Below are 27,302 nucleotides of genomic sequence, written 5' to 3'. Positions count from 1 at the left end.
ACTGCATCATTTTCCATTCCAGCCAGTGCAGGAGCCAGGCTAAGACTGTGCTGAGGACCGCAGCAAGGAGAGACCCCAAAAAGGAATGTCTCCAAAACAATAGGTACTTTAACAGAAACACTGAGATCGTCTATGTGGGGAAATAGATGAAGTTTTAGGGGATTTCCTTACACTAAATTTGTGATTTTTACTTATTTGTTTTGTTTGTTTGGGTTCGGGTTCTTTTTTTATTTTTACTTATGAAAGGGCATATCATAGTCTTTCTATACTTACAACCTTCCAATCTAGCCCTGTCCTGAAAAGGCTTCTGAAAATCTTCCTCTAACCTTTGTTCCAGAAAATTCCTAAAAACCTCTTTGCTCCACGTTGTTTACAAAAGGAACAATTAGTCCAAGGATATAGCTCAGCAGCACAAGCGCCTGCCTGGTAAGCTCAGGGTCCTGAGTTTGATTCCTGGTACTAAAAATAAATAAATGAATAAAAAAGGAACAATTACCCAGAGCTACCCATGTTTACATGAAAGAGAATACAGGTTACTTAATATGAAGGTAAAGAAATTTGCAGAAATATACTCTTTAAAGTATTATTCATAACACCAGAACAGGGGAAATAATCTAAATGTCTGCTCATTAATTCAATCATGGGTACATCTGGCCTATGGAATACCACCTTTGAAGTGAATGCAGATCTACCTGTGTGAAACAAAACCTTCGCCAGCATCCATTTCTAGATGAAGAAAGCAAGATGCAGAGCAATGTACACTAGGCTCCCATTTGGGTCTGTTTTTTTTAAGGAAATCTATATTCACATATGCTGATTTATACATGAAATTTTTCCAGAAGAATAGACAAGAAACCCTGCTCGTGGTTGCCTCTGGCGATTAAAGCAAGCAATCTAAGTACAAGAAAATGAAACTTTATTTTCATTCTATACACTCTTGTACTGTTTAGCTTTTTTGTCATTCACGTACAGAGTTTCTACTGAAATAAATAAAATGGCTACTTTTAGGTATCATCTTCTAATGATAGAAGACAATGAAAGACATACTCTATGGATAGCAATTAGAATGCATTGATTCATTTGAAAGACTGCTGCAGCATTTATCATGCTGCATGTGCCATCCCTGCAGAGTTGCCTGTGACGGGGTCCCTCTTTTGAGAAGGTGCAACCGTTGCCATCTCAAGCTCTGAAAGGAAGCCCGGCAGATTCCTGGTGCCCTAAGAACCCACCACTTCCTTGCACAGTGACTGTGGGAAACTTCAGATCACCTCAGCTTCTCTGTCTGCAAAGTGGATGTCTGCAAAGGCCTTCTCCCCACCCCCGGAGAACTGGTGTGAAGAATGAAGCAGGTGAGATGTTCAGCCTTGGCTCTTAGCCAATTGTGCTGCACGTGGGTCTCTGTCGTGGCAGACACCGTTCTCTATCTGAACTCTAGCTCCTGACTGTCTGAAAATAAGGGGCCTCTTAAGTCTTGAAAACCCACGGGCCCTCCCTTATCCAAACACTCTATCTGAACTTGTCAACAAAACAAATTCAAATAGTAAGGACGATCCTTAAGACACTCAGAGGAGGAATCTGAGTCAGCCTTAAAAGAGAAGTGCACATTCAGAGGCAGAGGGTGGGAGGAAAGAGGGGAAGACAGCAATGGCCAAGAAGCCCTGGTGGGTGCCTCTGTCATGGGAGACCGGCAGGGAAGGCAAGGTAAGGATTCACAGGCTATGCCAAGAACCCTCCAGAACAAAGTGGATACCGAAGGTTGGGAAGCAACAGAATTTCTTGACCCCACAAGAAAGCAATGAAGACAATGCCATGAAAATGAAAAGAAGTAGAGGGAATAGGTTTGTGTTGTGTCGTGTTTTGTTGTGTTTCATTTTGTTTTGTTTTGTTTTGTTTTGTTTTGTTTCGTTTCACAGTACTGTGGATTGAACCCAAAGAGGTCTGAGCTAGATCCCCAGACCTTTTTGTTTCTAATTCTGAGACAGGGTCAAACTCACTCAAACTTGCAATCTTCCAGCCTCAGCCTCTCAAGTAAGCTGTAAGCACCCTAGCAAGGAGAGGGAAGCTGGATGACCCCAGGATGTGGACTACCTAGAGCAGTGATGGCGAACCCCGTGGAGAAAGAGTGCCCAAATTGCAACCCAAACCTCATTTATTATCACAAAGTGCCCACACTGCAATTAAACCTGAATATCAAGATAGTTCAAGGTGGCCTTGAACTCACTTATATAGCTCAGGCTGGCCTCAAACTCACAGCAATTCTGTCTCAGCTTCCTGAGTGCTGGGATTACAGGCCTGAGTGCTGGGATTACACCTGGCGAGGTTTTAGTTTAGGCAAAACAACTGTTACCCAGTGCTCAGGTGCTGGGGTGACATGGCTCACATGCTGACAGAGTGGGCTCTGTGTGCCCACTGAGGAACGTGTACCATAGGTTCGCCACCCCTGACCTAAAGTTTGATGAGCAGTTGGATGCTGGGCTAGGGAAAATGAGGAACAAGCTGAGGACAAACTCCAGACTTCTAGCTAGTGCAGTGAATCTAAGTTTTCCACAACAGTAGGAAGGGGGAATGAAGATACATGTGAGAAGGCATCACATTGTCCCACACAGTTTGATTTTTTTGTTTTAATTTTCAAACCATCAGAAGCCCTGAGCAAACTTCTTTTTAATTCACTTAATAAATTTTTGTTGAGCAGCTACTGGGCATCAACTGCTGTGCCATGAGCCCGAAATATGACAGTGATGAAAATACAGTGCTTGGTCTCACAGACCTTAAATTCCCCTGGGCAGTTCAAAGAGGTGAACAGCAGCCGATCTTGCATGGGACTCTGCGGTTTCTGGGAGGGGCATCTACTCCCACAGGGTGTCAGTGAAGGCCTCACCCTAACCCTCACCCTGAGGGAGGCCACCGTAGCCACCGTAGGACCAGACCATGATGCTGAGTATTTGGGCTTCACAGAGAGCAACAACTGCCTGGGCATGTTCTAGTGCCAGCCGGAGCAGCTGCAGCCCCTGCCCCTGCAGCCCAGTTTTCCCTAGGGAAGGCACAGGGCCTGGAAGCTTCAGTCCGGCCCATGGGCCAGAGTGAAGTTTTTATCTGAAATGATGACTTGGTTTTTGTATCCTATTTCTAAATAGGGAATTTTTTCAGCCTCACGAATGTCATGTGCACTGAGTTCCTTCTTTCACCTCTTTAAAAAAAAAAAAAAAACAACCTTCATGAGAGTGGTTACCCTCATATAACAGAACAGGACATTCGAAAGTACAGAAGCTTGTGCTTCTTTGGGTAGGAATAAGAGCCTCCTTTAGCAGTTTGTGGATTATAAGGGTGGGATCACTTGGTTTATTGTCGTATGAATCACCTCTCTTTCTTCCTCTCCATTCACTTTCCCTTTCCTTTCCCACCCTGAGTTGCCCATAATAAAGACTTACTCTTCTCAAGTGAAGGAGATGGAGGTGGAGGAGAAAGTGCAGGGAAATAATGAAATAGGGCAGGCGAGGGAGCCAAAGAGGGGATGAGGAAGAGCAGAAACACTGGCCCATGCTGGCCCTCACTGAAGGGAGGAACATGCAGCAGAAGGTCCCAGCCCTCAGGTCTCTGCCATTCCTACGCTTCTGCTGTGTTCTGGGAGTTGCAGTCTCTTACCTTGCTCTACTGGACAGCTGAACCACGGTGCTTTGCAAAACCTGGTCCATGGGACACTAAACACCCGATAGTTAGGTTGCAGTATGGACCCTACATTTCATCCTGGGCTGTATCCGTTATGGTGATATGGAAGTGAAGATCTGGTAGTAAATCGCATTGCATCAATGTTAAACTTCCTGGATTTGATCCCCATACTTTGTATAACTGACTAGCCATGCTCTTAGGACATACATACTAAAAGATTTAAACTAAAGGGGCTTGGTGTAGGTAAACGACTCTGAAATGGTTCAGGATGAAAGTCTTTGCATGTGGAGAGAGAGGCAGAGGGACAGCAAAGGTGGCAAAAATGTTTATAGTTAGTGAATCTGGTTAAATGGCACATAGCAGTTTTTATTCTTGGAGCTGGGGATGTAGCCTAGTGGCAGAACCTAGCCTGAACAAGGAGCTGGATTTGATCCCCAGGCATGCCAAAAGAGGAGGAGAAAGAGGAAGAGGAGGGGGGCAGGACGAAAGTGGGAGGAGGAAGAAATGATTTACAGGAAACAAAATTAGTTTCCCAAAGGTCAAAAATGTGGTGCTGGACAAGACATACCACAATTATTGAGAGATTAACTTAAAATATTGTACCAAAGCATGAGCTTTGCCCTAGAATTCTAGAACCTGTATCCCTGGGGCTGAGGCCTGGGAACTAGGAATAAAATATTAAGTAAGCATTTTCAGTGACTCCTGTGAGCCCTAAAAAGTATAACTTTCACCTGTTGTATCAGGGCACTGTAGGACCTCACAGCATCAGTGCTCTTGGTATTTCTTAAATTAAAATTCCAGCAAAGTCCCATGGCCCAGTCCATCACTGGATGTCATACCTATCACAGACTCCTACAAATTCAGCCTTTGTCTACTTTGTGGTCAAGAGCCTGGCCCAGCATCATTGGCTGAAGACTCTCATACTTCAGTCCTCTTTGAGATGCCTCTTTTTTTTTTTTTTTTTTTGGAAAAATGTAAAACAAAATTTCACAGCAAAAAAGTGCTAGGACAAGGAAAAGGGAAAGAAAGGAAAGGAAAAATATCTCTTTTGACTGAGCTAAATTCACTTTCAAACTGGGCGTGGTGGCGCACACCTGTAATCCCAGAACTCAGGAGGCTGAGGCAGGAGGATCGTTGCAAGTTCGAGACCAGCCTGGGCGACAAAGTGAGCTCAAGGCCAGCCTGAAGTGCATAGCAAGACCCTGTCTCAAAAAGACAAAGAAAAAGACAGATTCACTTTCAAAGGCTGATAAGAAAGCCCTGTCGCTGACTCACCCAACACAACATTCTTAATAAAGAGCCCTACCACAAAGACCTTTTAGGTAGGCAGCATGGGTGTCTTTCCCAAAAAAGAATATTGACTCCTATAAATTAGAGGTACTGGGGAACTTTTACCAAACCTAAACACTGTCTATGAAAAAGCAAAACTTTAGGGGTTCACTATGCAACTGAAAAGCAAGTTTTCCCAGAGGAACAATGGTTTCAGCACATAGACCAGGTAGTACATTTCAGCACATGATGCATAAAGAAATGGATAGTCTATCAAGACTTTATGAGAAAATTCCAGGATGGTAGAGTAAAGATACCCAGCATTCACCTCCTGCTCCACCAAGGTGAGCAAAGAGCAACAGGTGCACACATGGGTTTCAAGGTGAGAGACCAAGGAAGAATACCAGACCTCACCAAGCTCTCTTGTGACTGGAACCTTGTAAGATTCAGAAGTCTGGGACAGTAGCATAGAAAGATAGAAAGAAAAAAGGAAAGAAGGAGAAAAAAAAAACAAAAGAGAGAGAGAGAGGAAGGAAGGAAGAAAGAGAGAGAGAAAAAGAAAGAAGAAAGAAAGAAAGAAAGAAAGAAAGAAAGAAAGAAAGAAAGAAAGAAAGAAAGAAAAGAAAAGAAAAGAAAAAAGAAAAGAAAAGAAAAGAAAAGAAAAGAAAAGAAAAGAAAAGAAAAGAAAAAAGAAAAGAAAAGACCCCAGCATCTCCCTCCCTGGCAAGAGAGAAAGAGCGAGCCCTGGGGAAAGCCCGACAGTGCAGATGCCAGCAGTCCCAGCTACAAGGTCAACAGACTTCACAGGCTCGCAGCCCACTTAGATAAGAAACCTGGAATCTGCTCAGCAGCCTGGCTTAGGAAAAGAATCTCGCATCACCTGCAAGTGAATAGAAGGGACCTAATTCTGAGTTTGGTCACTTTAAGGGTCAGAAGCCCCTGCATACTTCCATCTCTGAGACCCCCACAGATGACACACTACACTGGCACAGGGAGGGACTGCCTCAAACACACACACACACACACACACATACAGTTAGTCCAGGAAAGCAGCTGTAACCTAAGCCCCCTGGGTGCCCTGCACAGTAGGGAATGGGTGACATGGGGGAGGATGGAGGCACCATCCGAGAACCAGATCAGATGGAGCAAGATCTGAGACCAAGGGCACAGCAGGCCACGAGTGAGCTCCCACCTGTCCAAAGTGTGAAGGCCCGTGTGGCTCTCAGCACTACTCTGCACCGCACCCTGCCCAGGCACCTACTGCTGCCAGGGAAAGGAGGAAACGCCATCGCTCAGAGCAAGACTTGAACAGCTCCGTGGCCTAAGCCGTCTCCGTCCTTCTGTGCACAGCCAAGGCAGCCAGGAGCAACTCTGTGCCACTCCGGCCACGGTCCCAGGCCGGGCGTGCAGTGCCACTAAAACAGGGGAGATATCACAGTTTCCACTGCAGTGCCACCTGCATGATTCCTGGGGCCACTACACCCCCTCCCCTTGTCTGGGCACACTGTGTGTGAGCACCACTGAGGGGGTGATGCAGTTCCCACCTCGTCCTCTCCCCGTGGGGTTTCTGGGTCCACACCACTGAGTGGCCAGAAGACAGGTGCATTAGACCCTAGTACCGCTAGAGCCACCAGTGCCCGAGGCGCTTGCTGCAGCATAGCCAGCCACGGTAGTTCCTGAGGAAATCCCCGTTGCTCAGTGGGGTCAGCACTTGCACCTAGGAGCAACAGAGACTACACTCTGGTGCCCAGCTGGAAATACGTCAACGCTGCTTAACAAGCCAACACTGCAAGACACTTCTTCAGGGGAAAGCTACTTACTTAACAAGGCTACCCAACAAAAGTGGTAAAGAGAGTGGTAAAGTCACCAGGCATGAAAGTCTCAAAAGAGGCACACAAGAAATACAAAACATCTAGGTAATATGATGCCTCCAAAGGAACATAGTAACTCTGTACCAACAGACCCCAAAGACATTCATAAAGATTAAATATCTGATAGAAAATTTAAGAGAACAAGTTGGGCATGGTGGTGCACACCTGTAACCCCAGCACTCTGGAGGCTGAGGCAGTGAGTTTGACCTCAGCCTGGGTACATAAACAAGGTCAAGGTCAAGGTTGTCCTGCACTACATAGCAAAACCCTGTCTCAAAAAAAAAAAAAGATTTTAAAAAGAACAATTCTAAAAAATGTCAATGATATTTAAGAGAATACAGAGAAACAGTTGATGGAGCTCTAGTGGTACAATCGGTTAGCACACAGCACTTATACAGAAAAAATTGTTTGAAGTGGAGATGATAATGCACGGTACAAAAGAGAAATTCAACAAAGAGATAGAGACTTTGAAATGTACAAAACGAGCCAAGTGTGGTGGCACATGCCTGTAATTACAACACTTGGGAGACTGAAGCAGGGGGATTGCCATGAACGTGAGGCCAGTCTCGGCTACATAGTGAGACCCTGTCTTTAAAAAAGAAGAAACCTTGGAAATAAAGAACTCAGAGGCCAAAGATTTAGCTGAGTGGTACAGCACCCACCTGGCAAGCGTGAGGTCCTGAGTTTGATTCCCGGTAACCTCCCCTAAAACAACAAACATTAGAAATTGTGCAAATACATGGACACTGAACTGAGCCACTGAGAGGTAAGAAGGGAAATTTAAAATTTGTGCTGAATAAATGAAACAATAACTCAGCATACCAAGACAAGAGTGCCCACTTTCACCACTTTTATTCAATACAGCACCAGAAGAATTAGTCAAAGCAATTAGGAAAGAGAAAGAAAAAAAAAGCATGCAGATAGAAAGGGAGGAAGTCAAATTATCCCTGTTTGCAAATGATATGATTGTATACATAGAAAAACCTAAAGACTCTACCACAAGACAATTAGAACTGATAAACAAATTCAGTAAAATAACAGAATACAATATCATCACAAAAATCAATGGTTTTCTATACACCAATAATGAGTTTGCTGAGGAAAAAAAAAAAACATGAAAATAATCCCATTCACAATAGCTACAAAAATGGTAAAATACCTACGAATAGCTGTAACTGAGGAAGTAAAAGACATCTACAATGAAAAGACTTCTACCCAATGAAAAAAACTGAAGACACTCACACAAGAATGGGCAGAATTCCATATCCAATGTTCACTGGAAGGAGCAATATTGTTAAAATGCATACACTCTCCAAAATAATCTACAGATTTGATATAATCCCCATCAAAATACCATTGGTATTCTTCATCCAACTAGAAAAACAACACTGAAATTCATCTGGAAACACAAAAGATCCTTAATGTCCAAAGTAATCTTGTGCTAAAAGAACAAAGTATAGGGCTGGGGATGTACCTCAGGGATACACTTGTATCACTGAGTGAGGCCCTGGATTAAAAGGCCCACTAAAAGAAGAAGAAGGAGGAAGAGGAGGAGGAGGAAGAAGAGGAGGGGCCTGGAAGCATCACAATACCTGATTTCAAGGCATACTACAGAGCCATAGTAACCAAAGCAGCATGCTATTGGTATTAAAACTGGCATATTGACCAAAGGAACAGAATGGTGATCCTGGAAATAAACCTATGGATCTATAGCCAACTGCTTCTCAACAAAGGTACCAAAGTATACATTGTAGTAAGGACAACCTTTTCAGTAAATGATACTGGGAAAGCTTATCCAGCTATGCAGAAGAACGAAATCCTGTCATTTGCAGGAAAATGAGCAGAACTAAAGGACATCATGGTAAGTGAAATGAGGCAGGCACAAAGTCAGGTACTGCACGTGCTTTCTCACATACACAAACTGAAGAAAGTCAACCCACAAGTAAAATAATGACAACTAGAGACAGAAAATGTGTGCAATTAATATATAATAAAAGTAAATGTTAAATTAAGAAATACTTTATGAGCATCTGGCTTTCCCTTAAGGAATGGTTACCTGGATGATGCCATTTGGCTGTAGGAAGCCCATTCCTGAAATACCATATTTCTACATTACAGTAAGGGTAGAGTCAAAACTGTAGGAGGTAAGAAAGTTGTCAACATTGTGAAGGAGTCACTTGTATCAAACTCAGACAAAACAGAGTCAGGAGGCTAAGAAGGCAGGGCCCACATACCCACATGCCTTTGATAAGAGCTATCATAAAGACCCTCTGAAAGACTCTACACACATAAACCTGCAACAAGAACTTCCACCAAAGACTTGGAAACTTCAGTTTGCTACTTTAGTCCCAAGGACAGCTAGCCCGACGCACAGGAACACTTGTTTGATATATGGGCTCCACGAACGTACTGACATCAATTCCGGGGACAAGCTCCAGGAGCCAGCACTCTCTTTGTTTCAGAATGACTTGGCTGCTGCTCATCCCTTTGTCTTTAAAGGCTTCCTCTTACCTCAGCCCTCCTCAAATTAATCCCATGGTTGCCATGGCAACCATGTCCCACATTGCAACACCCAGCTGTTTCAAATTAAACTCATTTGTAAAGTCACTCTTCTTATTTATTCTTTAGGTTGACAGAGACAAACTGGAAGGGAGGATGTGAAACTTTGAGTCTTTCATTCCAAGGCTTTTACCCCTTCCTGACCACTACTCCATCAGTAAGTCTTATAAATTCTGTTTCTAATGTGGACTGAATTATGTCCACCCACCTCCAATTCGCACAGGGAAGCCCAAACCCACAATGTGACAATGGGATGGCATTTGGAGGTGGGGCTTTGGGAGGCAATGAGGGTTAGGTGAAGTCGGGAGAGCAGAGCTCTTGGGATGGGATTAGTGCTCCTCTAAAATAAGATATGACAGCACTTGCTTCTTCTCCCTCTCCGTAGCACTCAGGAGAAAGGAAGTCATCCAGCATCTCAACCTCAGATTTCTCAGGCACTGGAACTGTGGGAAATAAATATACATTGCTCGAACTACCCATCCCATGGCACTTTGTTATAGCACCCAAGCTGAGACAATTTCCAAAACAAATCCCCAGTGCATCACTTTTCTCCAACTCTACTGTCACCAACCAATTCCAAGTGACCATTGTCTCTCCCTGGGCCAGTGGTCTCCTGTTTCTATTATTCTCCCACATGCAGCAATTAGAATTGCTTCTTAAACTTGCCAAGCCCAAAGAAAAATGTCTACTTCCGGCCCAAATGGAGTAATAGGAACTAGATTTTTCCTCCTACCTAAAACACCTGAAAAAAAAGAAAAAGACAAAATATATGAAACAAAAAAGTTTGAGACACTGGACAGGAAAGGCAATTATACCCAAGAACTAAAAACAAAGGTGGTGAGCCTTCCATACCCCAGGCTATTGTCTTATAAGAGTTTCCAAGTTATGGCACAGAGAGAAGCAACCCAGCCCAGCAAACTCTTGGCACTGAGAATACAGAGTTGAGAGTCCTTGAGGTCCACAGTGGCTAGAGATTAGGAGAGAGTGCAAGAGAAAATAAAGTGCATCAAGAGAGAAACTGAAGCCCTGCCGAGGGTATCTGGAGTATTCAGCAGGGTACTGCACGCATTCACTGCATGCAGATGAAAAAGCACCCAAGCTGGGAAAGGACCACCTGAAAGGATTAGAGCAGTGGTGGTGAACCTGTGGCACGCATGCCACGGCAGGGTTTGTTATCATCAAAGCCCTAAAGGATTTGCCATCACTGATTGGAGGAAAAAGTGTGAGGAATTCACTCTAGGCCAGAAATAGTGCCTGCTGCTTCCAATGAGATTGGAAAACCTCATAGTTTATGGAGGGTGATGAAGAAGAGTCTTGCCTTCAGAGAGAGAACTCAATGACCCTTGACTAGATGCTACTTAACAAATCTTAAAAGAGCTGAAATGATTAAACTGTTTCTAGAGCTAGTTCAGTTGTGGAGCACATGCTTAGTGTGCCTGAGGTCCTGGAATTCAATCTCCAGCATGGATTGTGTGTGTTGGGGATAGACAACACTGTTTCCAAGTAGCTTAGCTTTATCCCAGAGCAAAACTCAAGAATATTTAAAGATAACATATATTCAGGATAACAGACTATTTCAGGAAAACAAAGCTATCTAGAATCTAAAGTGAGAAAATTCATAATGCCTGGCATCTAAAAAAAGGACTTATAGGAGCACATAGCAGCAGCAAAACAAGGTCTGTAATAAAGAGAAAGAGTAATTCATTGAAATGGGCCCAGAACTAACGCAAATAATGTATTAAATTAGCCAATAAAGATATTAAACCAGGTATTATAATTATATCCTATATATTGAAAGAATTAAGTAGATTCATAGAAGATATTTTTAAAGACTGAAATCAAATTTCTAGATATGAAAATTACAAGATCTAAAATGAAAAGTACAATGAATTTGATTAAGAGCAGATAGAAGTTGTGGAAGCAAATATTAGTGAAATTGAAGATAGAGCAACAAAAACTGTACAAAACAGAAATTCCCAAAGTAAAAGCCTAGAAAAATAAATACAGTATCAGTAATCTATGGGATATGAGGTCTATTCTACATGTAATTGAAGTCCCCAAGGAAAGTGGGCCATAAAGAAAAAAAAAAACTTAAGAAATAATAAAAATATTTTTAAAATGAGTGAAAACTATAAATCCAGACATCCAAGAAGCTCAGCACACCCCAAACAAAAGAAGCAGGAAGAGAACTATACAGAGGCACAGAATGGCATAGGGGAGGAGGGAGAGAATGACTAATAGATACAAGGGGGTGGGCCAATAGGAGGAATAACTTCTAATGTTCTAGAGCACGGTAGGTTACCTATGGTTGACAACAGTTAATCAAATACGTAAAAATAGCTAGTAGAGAAGATTTTCAATGTTCCTGTGACTGTGATCTGTGCTTTGTCAGCTTGACTTAATTAAGTAAGAGCTGCCTAGCTGTGGATATCTGGGGATGATTAACACATAGGCAAAAAAATAAGGAGGGAATGATGTGAATGGCACCAACCAATAGGCTTGTAGCCTGGATGGAGAAAAGGGAAAGAAGAAAGAAACCTTCCCTTTTCTTCTGTGAAGGAACTTCAGTCTTCCCCCTTAGACATTTGTCTCAAGTTCCTTCAGGCTTCCAAGGGCGGACTTTTCAGCCTTCCAACATGGACACTTCAGGTTTTCAGCACAGACTCACACCAGACTCTCCAGTGAGCTCCATGCCCGTGACCTTGGGCTGGATCCTCCTGCTCTCCAGTGCACAAACAGCCATTTTGCAATTTCCACCCCCATTTCCACAGGCAGCCATTATAAGCCTCCCTTGTAAATCCTTTATATGATGATACATATATATTTTATGTTAAATCTGTCCCTCTAGTGAACTCTACCTGATACATCCACATAAAGAAATTATAAATCTTAGAGATGTATGAGATACCAATTATCCTGATTGGATCATTATACAATGTATTCATGTACTGAAATGCCACACTGTTCTCAGAAATATTACAATTACTAACAAATATGTACAGTTATGAGTCAATTAACTTTTTCAAAAAAATAAATTTTGAAAACGTATTTGAGAAAAAAAGTATACCAAAGCACACATATAATCTAATCATCCCAAACCAGTGCTAATAAGAGTAAAGAAAGTATCTGGGGAGAAAGAAACAGAGGAACAGAGAACCAAAGGCAAGGATGAAGACAGATTTTTTACTAAGAAAAATGGAAATGAGAAGATAGTGTAGGACCACCTTTAAAGTACTGGAAGAAAAAACACTGTGGTGGAGAAATTATACTTCACAATATTTTATAAATAACTAGAAGGAAACTGAGGGCTCCAAACACAAAGTAACGATAAGAAGATGAAAATGTTAATATCTGCTTTGATCAGTGTACATTATATACATATGTTGTATCCATAAACATTATTGCATGCTAATCAAAAATTTTTAAATGGTTAAGGAAATGGAAATGTTAACTACCTTGATTTGGCCATTATGCACTGTACATGTATCAAATTACCACACTGTATCCCATAAATTTATACTACTGAAACAATATTTAGCCAGACATGGTGGTGCATGCCTGTAACCCCAGCACTTGGAAGGTTGAGGCAGGAGGATCATCATGAGTTTGAGACCAGCCTGAGCTCCAAAGTGAGCTCAAGGCCAGCCTGAACTGCATAGCGAGACACTGTCTCAAAAAGACAAAAATAAATAAATAAATAAAACAATAGTTAATGAAAAAAGAAAAGAAAAAAACACTGTGAATTTAGAATTCTATAATAATGATATATTAAAGCTGAAAGAATTCAGTACCAACAACTCACACATTTAAAAATTTTAAAGGAAATTCTTCAGACAAAAGGAAAGAGACATGAGATGAAAATCTGTATCTACACAAAGGAATGAAAAATATCCCCAATGCATAAAGGAATTTTTCATATGACTTAAGTCTCTTTAAAAGATAATTAGACAAGGCACAAAAGCAGAATGCAATCCCAGATCTCCAGGCCACACAGAACAAGTACAGGGAACAACAATATAGAGGAAAGCACAAGTCATCCACTTGGATTTTCTGAAATGGCAGTAGCAGAAGTTAAAAAGAAAAAACAGATAAGTGAGGTTACAGAGAAAATTAGATCAACAATAATCTCTCATGTTAAAAAAGAGATAACAATCAAAATGAAAGACTCAGAGAATCTAGAGTAGACACCAATTAAAAAAATAGAGAAGCTTAGGAAAATGATGGAAACCATGAATGCCCAACATAGGAAAGACATGGAATCCATGAAACAGGTATCCAGGAGATTAAAAAATTCCATTGAAAGTATATGTAGCCAACCGAAGCAAAGTAAGGACAGAATATCAGACTGAGAAGACAGGGCTGGAGTTAGCAATCATGAGAGAAAGATTTCTTTCAAATAGCAAGGGACCATGAAAAATCAATCCAACATCTGCAAGATGATTCAGAGACAAACAACATAAGCTTGATTACAGTCAATGACAAAGCAGGAGACAGAGCAAATGCATTAAAAAAAAAAAAACTTATTTACAGAAGGAATGGCAGAAAATTTCCCAAGCATGAAAAAAGAATTTGACATAAAATAACTGAGGCATATAGAACTCCAATTAGCCACAACCAAAATAAAACTACATGGAGACATATAATAATCAAGATACCAGAAATTTTGCACAAGAATAGAATGTTAAAGCTATTAGAGAAAAGAAACAAATCACCTATAAAGGAAAGCCCATCAGAATCACAGCAGAGTTCTCAACATCAGTCCTTAAGTCAAGGAGAGCTTCCAGTGAAGTATTTCAAGTCCTGAAAGAAAACAACTTCCAGACCAGACTGATGTACCCTGCAAAACTGTCTTTCAAAAATCAATGGAGATACCTGCCTGGCAAAGGCAAGGTCCTGAGTTTGATTCCCAGTACCAAAAAATACAAACAAACAAACAAAAAAAAAAAAAAATCAATGGAGAAATAAGATACTTCCATGACAAAAAACAACTGAAGAAATTTATCACCACCAAACCAGCTCTACAAAAGGTTCTGGAGGATATTTTAGAAAGTGATAAGGAAGACCACAATCCTAGAACACCATTAGAAAGAATCCACCAGGCAAGGTAAGCAATTAAACAGAGGGGAAAGACAGGGAACAAACAATAGGAAAATAACATTACAAGGATAAATCAATACGTATAGCTATAACCATCAATGTAAATGGTCCCAATCACCAATCAAAAAAAAAAAAAAAAAGCAGACTGCCAAAATGGATCAAAAAGTGAGGATCCAGACACAAAGATAGTGGAGTAGTAAGCAGCAGAGAAAGACCTTCTCTGAGAGTGGCCATTCAGATACTGTTGCTATGCTGGAATATAGCAACACGAGGAAGACAAGAGGGAGGGAAATGGGTCCTACGGACCCAGGGAGGATCTGAGAAATGAACTAAAGCCCACAGAGAAACTTCAATAAACAACAATGAGGTAGCTAACAGCACCTTCTCCCTGAATCCGGACTCCTTGCATGATAGGAATGATTTGAATCTGCAGACACATGGTGAGGCCTCCACAGAGAGACACAGCAGTGGAGGGGAGCAGTGGATGTGAAGGATTGCACTAGCTAAGGTGAGTGCTGAAGGCTCAGTCATTCCATATGAGAAAGGGCAACTGGCCAGAAGCCGTGTTGGAGAGGGGCCAGCTGAGCTCAGAACTCAGAGCTGCTACTGGCTCCATTTAGTGGCTCCTAGCTTGGCTCAGGCTTGAGGAAGGTGTGCTGACAGCTGTAGGCCTAATGAGTCTGATCTTGACCAGAAGGTGCAGGCTCCCTGAGATTATGCACTACCCAGCCAGAAAGCTACTGCTGACTTGCTAGGATAAATCAACACAATCTGGACTCTGTCTCCACTTGCTGTCTACCAGTGACAGCAGAGACAAACCTGGAAGTGAAGTCACTGCCAACTACGTCATTGTTGGTCACTTTTTTCATCACCCTCTCATTTATTTTTTGTTGTTATTGGTTTGTTTTTTTTCTCCTTCATTGTTTCTTCTTGTTTTTAGTGTGAACATGGTTTCTAGCCTCTTTGTGGTTGTTGTTCTGTACTATTCTTTTTATCTCTTCCTTCTCTCTTTCCCTCCAGTCTTCTGTACCAGTTTCCCAAAGTTAGCATGACCCACCCCTTTGTCCTCCAGCCTTACTTCTAATCTCTTCCTCTTCTTCTACTTTTCTATTTTCTCCCTAACTCCTTTTAAATTTTAATCCCTCAGGATAAAATTGACATATTAAGGACTTATATATTGCATATAAATTTCTGGTTTGTTTTAGATTTTGCTACACAGCTACAAATCTAGTTCATATGGTTAAAGGTGGCAAATTAATGGTTACCTCAGTTTGTCATCATCTAGGCTGTATTTGATGCTATTGTTATTGCTGATAGCATCACTTTAGCCAAAAGTGACATAACTGTTCTAAATAAGCTATTCTTCCTAGTATTCCAATGCTGAGATTAATGAAGGGTCGTAAATATACTGTGGCACAGTGCCAAAGAACCAGGGGCTGGGCTAAGCAGGCAGGAACTTATCAACCCCAACAAATTGAAGAAGTATACTCTTGCAACAGATTCAAAATCCAAAAACCAACTACACCTGCAAGATATCTCAGAGAAGTAGTCATTTCCTAAGGGTTCTAAATACTAGCAATAAAGCAATTCACCATAGGCAATTTACAAGCATCAACTCAGGAATTAAACTAGAAAAAGAAAGAAAGAAAATGAGAAGACACTTAAACAAAATGTAACCCCAGAATATACAGTTCACTAAAGCCAAACCCAGTGGGCAATGAGGTATGACAATCCATAATCCACCCACCTGCACTCTTTGAAGTGGTAACAACAAAGCAATTGAATGAAGTTATAGAAAAAATAAAATCAGAAACTATTTCTCAGATAAGTACACAGATGGTGACCACAGTGAAAACCATGCTTAGTGACTACAGAGAAGATACAGATTTAAAAAAAAAATAGAGGAGTGTAAGAAAAACTGTGGAAGCCATGAATGCTCAGCATAGGAAAGAAATGGACTCCAAAAGACAAATTCATGCAGATATCCAGGAGAATAAAAATTCTATTGAAAGCAGAATAAGCCAAAGTGAGGACAGGATCACAGATATAGAAGACAGGCTTGTGGTTAGCAATCATGAAAAGAAAGGTTTCTTAAAAATAGCAAGGGACACTGAGAAACCAATCCAGCAACTGCTAGCTGAGGCAGAGAAGAATAACTTAAGATTGATTGGAGTCAATGAAAAAGCAGGAGATGGCACAAATGATATTTTTTAAAAAACTTTTCACAGACATCATAGCAGAAAATTTCCCTGGTAGGGAAAAAGAATTTGACACACAGTTAAGTGATGCATATAGAACTCCAATTAACCACAAGCAAAAAGAAATCTACAGCCAGGTATTTTATAGTCAAGATTCCAGAAATTCAACACAAGAATAGGATCATAAATGCCATTAGAGAAAAGAAACAGATTCCCTATAAAGGAATGCCCATCGGAATCACAGCAGACTTCTCAACACAAACCCTCAAGTCAAGGAGAGCTTGGAGTGAACTATTTCAAGCTCTAAAAGAAAACAACCTTCAACCCAGAATGATTTACCCCACCAAATTATCTTTCAAAACTGATAGAGAAATAAGATACTTCCATGACAAAGAATATCTCAGCAAATTTATCACCACCAAAGCAGCACTCCAAAATGTTTTGAAGGACATTCTAGCAAGAGATAACAAGGACTACAACTCTATGAACCCCAACAGAAAGAATCCACCAGGCAAGGCAAATGACTAAACAGAGGGAGAGGAAAAGGAAGGGAGCCAAACAGGGAAATAACATGACAAGGAGAAGTCATTACATACTAGTTATAACCACCAATGTTAACGGTCTCAATTCTCTAATCAAAAGACACAGACTGGCAGACTGGATCAAGAAGCAAGATCCAAAAATATGCTGCATACAAGAAACACATTTAATTCAAAATGAAATTCATAGTCTGAAAGTCAAAGGACAGAAAACAATTCTCTATGTGATAGGAACTCAAGAAAAAAAAAAAAAAACAGCAGTAGCAATTCTATTTGCAGACAAATTGAATTTCAAGCCAAGACTGATTAACAGAGACAGTCAATACTTAAAATTTTCTTTTTTCTTGACCAATTTTGCATGCCTGAATCTGGTAATCAGAACGACTGATCTGAAAGCAACAAGATGCAGTATAAGAACCATTGTTCAACTCCTACCATCTTGTACGGTGAAGCTCTGCATCATTTCAATGTTTTTTTAATTACTTGCTACTGTCTTTGATTGTTTGATCAATCTTACATTCTTACATCTGGTGGAGTGAGCAACTTTGTTGAAGATAACAGTACATAATGTAGCAACCATTGTTAATTCCTATCATTTTGTGGTCATGTACTGTTTTTTGTTGTTTTTGTGTTGTTTTGATTCTGTCTTCATTGTTATTGTTTTCTTAGCTTTTTATACTTAAAATAAAAAAGACAGAGACAAAGAAGATCACTACATCTTTTGTAAAGGGAACAACCCAAAAGAAAGAGATAACAATCATAAGTATATATGCAACAAATATGGGAGCACCAAAAAAAATATGGGAGCACCAAACTACATAAAACAAATATTAACAGACATGAAATATCAAATAAGCACTAATACAATTGTATTGGGTGATCTTAATACCCCACTGTCACAAAAAGATAGATCAACTAGACAAAAAATCAACAATGAAATATTAAACCAGACATGGTGGTGCATGCCTGTAATCCCAGCACTCAGAAGGCTGAGGCAGGAGAATCATTGCGAGTTCAAGACCAGCCTGGGCTACAAAGTGAGCTCAAAACCAGCCCGAACTGCAGACAAAAAAGAAAAAAAAGAAAAAGAAAGAAACAACAGTGAAATATTAGAACCGAACCAAACTTTTGAACAAATGGACTTAGATGCCTTCAGAATGTTCCACCCCACACCAGAATACATATTCTCCTCAGCTGCACATGGGATGTTTGCCAAAATAGACCACACACTAGTTCAGAGAGCATGCTTAAGTAAATGCAAAGAAGGTGAAATTATTTCATGCATATTATCAGACCCTAGTGCAATAAAATTGGAAATCTAAGGCAAAAGAAACTACAAGAACTTCATAAACACATGGAAATTAAATAGCACCTTCCCAAACAACCAATGGGTTACAGATAAAATTCAAGAAGAAATTAGACAGTTTCTGCAATCAAATGACAACAACAACACAACATACCGGAATGCATGGCACACAGTGAAAGCAGTCTTAAGAAGGAAATTCATATCAAGAAAACAGCAAACACAGATAAACAACTGTCTTGGTTACTTTTTTCTCGCTGCTGGGACAAAATACCTGACGCCCAAAATTAAGGAAAGAAAGGTTTATTTCGCTTACAGTTCATGGAAGTTTCAGTCCGTACTTGGCACATTATAAGGCAGAGTGGCACGTGGCAGAGGGCTGCATCTCAGGACGGCAGCCACAGCTAAGCAACAACTCACTTACACTGGGGCGGAATGGGGGAGGAGTGCCCCAAGCACTCTTTTTCCTCTCCCTTACATATGCAAACTATCCACTCCCGGGCCGGGTGTAGCTCTCACACCCATATTCAAACTCTAATAGCCTGCCCCAGGGCCGCAGGAGGCTTTGGGGGGACACACAGACAAAAACCATAATAACAACTTAGTGGTGAACCTCAAACTTCTCAGAAAAAAAAGGATCAGGCTAAACCAAAAGCTTGTAGAAGGGAGGAAATTATAAAAATCAGAGCAGAAATTAATGCACTGGAGACTAAGAAAATAATACAAGGAATCAATAAATCCAAGAGTTGGTTCTTGGAAAGATTAAATAAAATTAACAAACATTTAGCTAACCTTATTTTTAAAAAGGAAAGAAAAGACTGAAATCCATGCAATGAGGAATGAAAAGGGAGAAATCGCAGAACACTCTGCAGAAATCCAGATCATCCAAGCCAACTTTGAGAACTTCTATTCTAATGAAAGGGAATATGCAGAAGAAATTAACAGATTCCTAGATAACATATGAATTACTAAAGCTGAATCAAGAAGATATAAAAGCTCTAAAAAAACCAATATCAATCAGTGAAATCAAAGATATAATTAAAAACTTACCAGCAAAGAAAAGCCCAGGCCTTGATGGATTCACTGCTGAATTCTACAAGAAATTTAAAGAACTAATAGCACTACTTCTCAAACTCTGTAATGAAATTGAAAGAGAAGCAATATTCCCAAATTTATTCCTGGAAGGAAGCATTACCCTGATACCAAAACCATACAAGGACCCAACTAAGCAAGAGAACTGGCCAGGCATGGTGGCACACACCTGTAATCCCAGCACTCAGGAGGTTGAGGCAGGAGGGTTGTTGTGAGTTTGAAACCAGCCTGGGCTACAAAGGTCAGTCTGAACTGCATAGCAAAACCCTGTCTCAAAAGGACAAAAAAAAAAAAAAAAATAGAAAGAAAGAAAGAACTACAGGCTAATCTCTCTATTAAACATAGATGCAAAACTTCTCAATAAAATAGTGGTATAGCCAGGCATGGTGGCAAATGCCTGTAATCCCAGCACTTGGGAGGCTGAAGCAGTAGGATCGTTGCGAGTTCCAGAACAGCCTGGCCTACAAAGTGAGCTCAAGGCCAACCTGAACTTCATAGCGAGACACTGTCTCAAAAAGACCAAAAGAAAAAAAAAAAAAAAAAAAAGACACTGGCAAATAGTGCTGGTGCTTGTTCTTGGTAAGCACAAGGTCTTGAGTTCAATTCCCAGAACCAAAAAGAAAAAAAAAATGATACTGGCAAACAGAATGCAGCAAATCATCAAGAAGATTATACACCATGACCAAGTGAGATTCATCCCAGGGATGCAGGGATGATTCAACATATGTAAATCAATAAATGTTATATACCATATTAACACAGCCAAGGACAAAAAAACATATGATTATCTCAACAGATGCAGAAAAATCTTTTGACAAATCCAGCATTCACTCATGACAAAAACCCTACAAAAAATTGGAATAGAGGGTCTTTATCTCAAGCTGATAAAAACCATCTATGATAAACCAACAGCCAACATTATACTAAATGGACAAAAACTGAAAGCTTTTGCTCTAAAATCAGGAACACGACAAACATGTTCACTGTCTCCACTCTTATGCAACACAGTCCTGGAAACTTCAGCCAAAGCAATTAGACAAGAGAAAGAAATAAAAGGAATAAAATAGGAAAGGAAGAAGTTAAATTATCATTATTTTTAAATGACATAATACTCTACATAGAAGACCCAAAAAACTCCACTAAAGAACTGCTAGATTCAATAAGCAAATTCAGTAGAATAGCTGGATGAGTCAACACTCAAAAATCAATAACCTTCCTGTACACAAATAACAAACTCACTGAGAGAGAAATTAGGGAAATAACACCTTTCACAATAGCATCCAAAAAGATGAAGTACCTAGGAATCAATCTAATGAAGGATGTAAAACCTCTACACTGAAAACTACAGTGACAAGGGACATGGAAGAGGATATCAAGAAATGGAAAGATATCCCTTGCTTTTGGGTAGAAAGAACAAATATAGGAAAATTACTATACTTCCAAAACTATTATATAGATTTAATGCAATTCTGATCAAAATTCCAACAATATATCTCACAGAATTAGAGAAAACAATCCTAAAATTCATTTAAACCAGAAGAGACCTAGGATAGTAAAGGCAGTTCTGGGAAACACAGGCAAGGCTGGGGGCATCACAATCCCTGACTTGAAATTATACTATAAAGCTACTGTGATAAAAAAAAAAAAAAAAAAAAAAAAAAAAAAACAGACCCAAAGATCAATGGAACAGATTGGAAGGTGCAGAAACAACTCCAGACATATTCAGCCACCTTATCTTTGACAAAGGTGTCAAACACATTCACTGGAAGAAAGATAGCCTCTTTAATAAATGATGATGGAAAAGCTGGCTCTGTAATGCTAAAGATTAAAACTGGATTTGTATCATTCACCATGCACTACGCTAAATTCAAAATGGATCAAAGATCTAAATAATAAAACATAAATATTAAATCTGCTGGAAGAATAAGTAAAACTCTTGAAGACATTGGTGTAGGCAAAGACCTTACAAATAGAACCCTGATCACCTAGGAAATATCACAAAGAATCAACTGGGCTCTCATCTTATTAAAAAGCTTTTGCACAGCAAGAGAAACCACCAACAAAGTGAGAAAAAGTGGTGGCCAGCTGTTCCTCAGACAAAGGGCTACAATGGAGAACATATAAAGAACTCAAAAAAATCAGACCTCCCAAGTTTAAAGACTCAATCCAAAAATGGGCAGCTGAGAATAATACATATTTCTGATAAAGAAATACAAACAGTAAATAATATATGAAAAATGTTCAACATCACTGGTCATTCAAGAGATGCAAATTAAAACACTGAGATTCCATTTCACCCTGGAAGAAATTGCTATTACTAAGAAATCAACCAATAACAAATGCTGGTGGGAGCATGGGGAAAAAGGAACGCTTCTCCACTGTTGGTAGGAGTGTAGACTGGTGCAACCACTGTGGAAATCAGTGTGGAGATTCCTCAGAAAACTAGGATTAGAGGTCCCATTCAATCCAGTTATTCCCCTGCTGGGTATCTTCCCAGAAGAATTAAAAGCATTGTACCACAGCGATATATGTGCACCCATGTTTATAGCAGCACAATTTGCAATAGCTAGATCTTGGAAACAATCCAAATGCCCATCAACCGAGGAATGGATAAAAACAGATGTGGTCTTTTTATACAATGGAGTACTACTCATCCATAGAGAAGGATGAAATGGAGACTTTCATAGGTAAATGGATGCAATTGGAGACCATACTTATAAGTGAAATAAATCAAATTCATATATGTAAACATCATATTGTCTCCCTTAGCTTGAGAAGCTGAAAGAATAAATGAAATCCAAAATGTACAATAGCCAGGCGTGGTGGTGCAAGCCTGTAATCCCAGCACTTGGAAGGCTGAGGCAGGAGGATCGTTGCAAGTTCAAGACCAGCCTGGGCTACAAAGTGAGCTCAAGGCCAGCCTGAACTGCATAGTGAGACTACAAAGTGAGCTCAAGGCCAGCCTGAACTGCATAGCCAGACCCTGTCTCAAAAAGACAAAAAAAAAAAAAAAAAAAAGTACAATAGATATTTTTAAATGGAAAGAAACTGTTCAAAAGGAAAAGAAACCTGGATGGAAGAGGGAGAAAAGAAGGAAGGGAAAAGCAAAAAAAATTATATATATATATGTGTGTGTGTGTGTGTGTGTGTGTATGTATAAAATAGTTAAGATAGTGATACTACTGATTTCTCTTAGTTCATTGAAAAGAAATGTTTCTGTTAATACTGTTTGGACAATTAAATGCCTGTATCTTATACTCTCAGTAACTAATTTAAAGATGACAATATGCAATGTATTGACCATTGTTACTCTTCTATTGTTTTGAAATTTGGGGGTTTTTTTCTCTTTAAAATAAATTTTTTGGGGCCTGGGGATTTAGCTCAGCAGCACAGCACCTGCCTGGCAAGCACAAGGTCGTGAGTTCTATTCCTGGTACTGGAAGAAAAAAATAAAATAAAATAAATTTTTTTTAAAGAGACAAAATAGGGCTAATATTAAAAAGTAAAAATGTTCTGTGATGAATGTGATCATTATGTATACCTAAAATGCACAAATAAACTTAGTTAATTAAAAAAAGAAGTAAAAATGTATAACCATAATGGCATAAAAGCCAGGAGAAAAGAACTGGTAGTACTTGTAACAAGTACATCACCCAGGCTGGGGGGTATAGTTTAGTGACACACATAAGCACAAGGTCCTGAGTTCAATTCCCAGTACTAAAAAAAAAAAAAAAAAAAAAAAGTACCTCAGCTGAAAGTAGACAGTGATAAGATAAAGATGTGCAAATAAAGATCTATAAAGATGTATAAAACATATTCTAAATTGCTGACTTAAAAAAGCCACAGCTAATAAGTCAGCAAAGATCATTTCAGGGGCTGGGGATTTAGCTCAGTGGCAAAGCGCCTGCCTGGTAAGTGCAAGGTCGTGAGTTCGGTTCCTGGTACCGGAGAAAAACCAAAAAAAAAAAAAAAACAAAGATCATTTCAAAAATAGTCGACCCAGCTCGGGGTGATGAAGCACACCTATAATCCCAGCACTTGGGAGGCTGAGACAGGAGGATCACTACGAGTTTGAAGCCAGCCCTGGCTACATAGTGAGTTCAAGGCCACCTGAACCACAAGGTGAGACACTGTCTAAAAAACAAAAGCAAACATTCAACCCCCACCCAAAAAAAAAAAAAAACAGAGAAATAGGAATAGGGGAATCAAACAGAAAAACAGCAAAATGATACACATAAACATTTTAATAACAGAAGCTTCGAAAAAATTGTAAGAACAGCACAAAAAAAATCAAGTTTATTTTTCATGCAGATCTGCACACTTTTAATGTCCTAGATGTTTGCTTTATCACTCGCTCCATGTACACATCTTTTCTTCCTGACTATTTTGAGAGCATGTAGCAGGCATTAGGTCCTTTTACCCCTACACCTTTCCACAGTTATTTCCTGAAACGAGGGCATTCTCTTACATAATCACAGCTACGTTACCAAATCCAGGAAATTACTCAATGATTCGATCCTCTTCTCTGAAACTTTACAGTCTTTCAGAATTTCCTCGGTTGCCCCAGTCACGTCCTTCGTACCAACTCCATCCGCAGCCCAGAACCCCGCCCACAGCTACACGCGGAGCTGAAGGTCGCGTCTCTTTGGGGCTGTTCTTTGGCCTTCCTGTCTTTCAGGACTCCGACATTTTTGAGGAGTACAAGCCAGTAGGGTTGCTGTCTCCGTTTGGTTAGAGTCTCTTTTTCAACTGGAATTTTCTGATAAAAGTAACTTTTAATCTCCATAAACTTTTAATTTAAATCAGATTACGGCCCTCTCCTACTTAAACTGACCTGCGCTTCCTGTGCCTTGCTGTGGGACCCGCTTCCGCTGACAGCTCCGGTGTCTCCCCGCAGCTGCTGCGCTTGCTGATCTCCCTTCCTGCCCACCTCGAGAGCTCGGTCCTCTCACCACCTCCGAGGCATCTTCTCTAGACCAAGCTCCTGTCGCTTCTGTTTGTTTCCTTCAGATAACTTAAAACTATCAGGAATAATCTTAGCCGGATGCAGTGGCCCACGCCTGTAATCCCAGCACTCGGGAGGCTGAGGCATGAGGATCCTTGCAAGTTCAAGACCAGCCCGGGCTACAAAGTGAACTCAAGGCCAGCCTGAACTGCATAGTGAGACCCTGTCTCAAAAAGACAAAGAAAAAAAAACAGAAATAATCTTATGTGCTACCTTTGCTGTCCGTTGGAATTAAAGTCCTAACTGGGCAGGAATCTTGTCAGTCTGGTTCATGGACGATGCCAGGTCCTGAAGGCATTTAGTCCACAGGATTGGAAAAGGGGGCACCATGAGGGGGGAAGGCAGCCAAGGAAGACCAAGAGGAGGAAAGAAATGCACTTGGATGAAAAGAAATCACAACGTTATAACAAATGTCTCCCAAGAGCATGCTACACAGAGACGGGAGGGGAGGAAAAAGAACCAAGGTGGGGGAGACACGGGTACCAGCACCCTGTGATGTAGACATTCGTTGTGTATCACAAACATATACTAATAAAAAGAAAGTTTTTCTAAATTTTTAAAAAAGAAAGCATGGGGGAAGAGAGGAGATTTCTGCAAGCTAAGCACTCTTCTCTGCACTGTCTACAGAGAGTCTCATGCATGGGACATTCTGAATCGTGAGCACATTTCTTCTCAGACCCCAGAGTGTCCGCTGGTACTGGAGGAATTTACAAGCAGCCACCCACATCCAGCAAGACCTGAGGAGGGTCACGGGCTGTCAAGGGAGCCAGGCCAAGGTGCAGGAGAAGACAGTCCAGACGCCAGAGACCTGGGGCAGGTGGTCAGAACGAAGGCACAAAGACATGGTGAATGCCCGGCTTCCTTTCAGAGAGGAACTTGAGCCATAGAAGCAAGATCTGAGACCCTTTTTCCACTCAGCCCTACCCTCCTGGACTGGGGCGCAGGTTAGAATGCAGCAAGGAAAATAAAGGCACATGGAGAAGCAGATCTGACCCTGGAGAGAGAATTCCACCGAGTAGCAGTCTCGGGGCCCCAGCTGGCTTCCCTCCTGTGTTCAGTGCCAGGAAGCACTCTACAGCCTAGAAGAGTTTTCTTTACTAAAGCCAGCTCAGACTGGTCCATTGCTGCCGGGTTTTTGCTGCTTTGGGAGGGCTGCTTGCATTGTTTGGTGTCCCCCACGCCAGAGCCTTTGTGGGAGGCGGACCACTTCCTTCTCTGCAAGCTGAAAATGTCACCCACTTTCTCCTGTCCTTTGCAGCTGGGGTGCTCGAGCATAGAACCCAGGCTGAAGCAACTCGGCGTGCACGTGAGGTGAGGCCCAGGGGACTCATTTGAATGGCAGTGGTGGCAGCAAAGGCCGTCAGCGGCAGCACTGTGCAGGGCTGGCTTCATAGCAGTGGCACCCATGCCACGCTGGTAATGAGTCATCACTCAGCTGCTGGCTCGGTGGAGCCTCCACACTCTCATCTCCGCCCTGCTGCCGGGGCAGGAATGTGCCCGGCACGTCTCAGAACCGCCTGACCAGCTCTTGGCAAGTTTCTTTCCTGCCTTGGGCAGCCGGAACCAGATTGTTACCTGCAGTTAAGAACTCCAGTGAATCGGGCTGGGGATTTAGCTCAGTGGCAAAGCACCTGCCTGGCAAGCGCAAGGTCGTGAGTTCGGTTCCCGGTACCGGAGAAAAACCAAAAAAAAAGAGGTGAAGAACTCCAGTGAATCAACTTACTGTCCACAAAGGGTCCTAACTAGTGCGAGGAGCCCAACCTTGCCCGAGTCTTCCCTAAGTGTGTATTTCTACCCCTCAATGACTCCTTCTCCAACCACTGATTACCACTGTCCACTGAGCCCATCAGGGAGAACGAGCTGCTTGTCAGGTCTCCAGAAGAGGATTCCTGCCGGGCCGTACATTCTGCCGCCCAGCTGTAGGCTATGCATGGTGCTGCTGGCCCTTGCACCCTCCGTGAGCTAGCAAGCAGCTAGGGATGCCTTGTCCAGGGAGCGGTCACATGCAAAGGTCTAGGAAGCACGTCTCCTCCAAAGCCATAGTGGGCCGGGGCTCCTGGGTCGGTATTTGAGAGAGAATGTAATTGTTATGGTTTGTGTCTGGATGTCTCCCAAAGCCTCATGCAGTCATAGGACGGGCTTCTAGAGTTCATGATTGATCCATAGTCCAATGCTGGGATTATGGGTGTGAGTGCTACACCTGCCCTGGGGCCGGTAGTTTGCATACAACGTAAAGGAGGGAAAGAGGCTGCTGGCCGCTGCTCCTCCCTTGTGTTCTTGTTGCTTTTGCTGTTTTCTGCAGCCATGAACTGTTGCCCTCTGCCATGTGCCACTGTGCCTTGGAGCCAACTGAGTATGGACTGAAACCTACACAAACTGTGAGCTAAATAAACCTTTCCTTCCTTAATTTGGGCATGGGGTATTTGTCTCAGCAATGAGAGAAAAGTAACCAAGACAGTAATAAACACAAATTTACAAGTATACAAAATCCTCATTCTGGCCGGGGTTGAGCAGGAAAGCCAGCTTAGGAACTGTGGGCTTCGTGGAAGCACAGAATCAGCGGTTCATTCTCTCATATCTAAGGGTGGGCTGTTTTTTATGAAATCGCTTGAAAACCCCCTGAAATTTTATATTAAAATGTGCATATATATTTCAACATTGTAAGATGTTGGGGCGAGAGGACCAAAACCCTCACCAGGCAAA

The 27,302-nt window shown here is 41.3% G+C and overlaps 1 long non-coding RNA gene across 2 annotated transcripts; it reads left to right on the top strand.

Annotated features, from left to right (window-relative positions):
- On the top strand, positions 1 to 26,270 carry LOC106147444. 2 transcript variants are annotated; one of them, XR_001232351.1, is made up of 4 exons: positions 1 to 103; positions 1,130 to 1,349; positions 9,435 to 9,522; positions 25,858 to 26,270. It is a non-coding gene; the product is annotated as an uncharacterized LOC106147444 (long non-coding RNA). The 2 variants fall into 2 exon arrangements; XR_001232352.1 differs by lacking the exons at positions 1 to 103; positions 1,130 to 1,349 and adding an exon at positions 1,622 to 1,701.
- Positions 26,271 to 27,302: the final 1,032 nt, after the last annotated feature.

The sequence above is a fragment of the Chinchilla lanigera genome, unplaced genomic scaffold, assembly GCF_000276665.1.
Source record: "Chinchilla lanigera isolate Chin_1 unplaced genomic scaffold, ChiLan1.0 scaffold00007, whole genome shotgun sequence".
NCBI classification, from domain to species: Eukaryota; Metazoa; Chordata; class Mammalia; order Rodentia; family Chinchillidae; genus Chinchilla; species Chinchilla lanigera.
The sequence above is the reverse complement of the archived record's forward strand: the minus strand, read 5'-3'. Positions and strand labels throughout refer to the sequence as shown.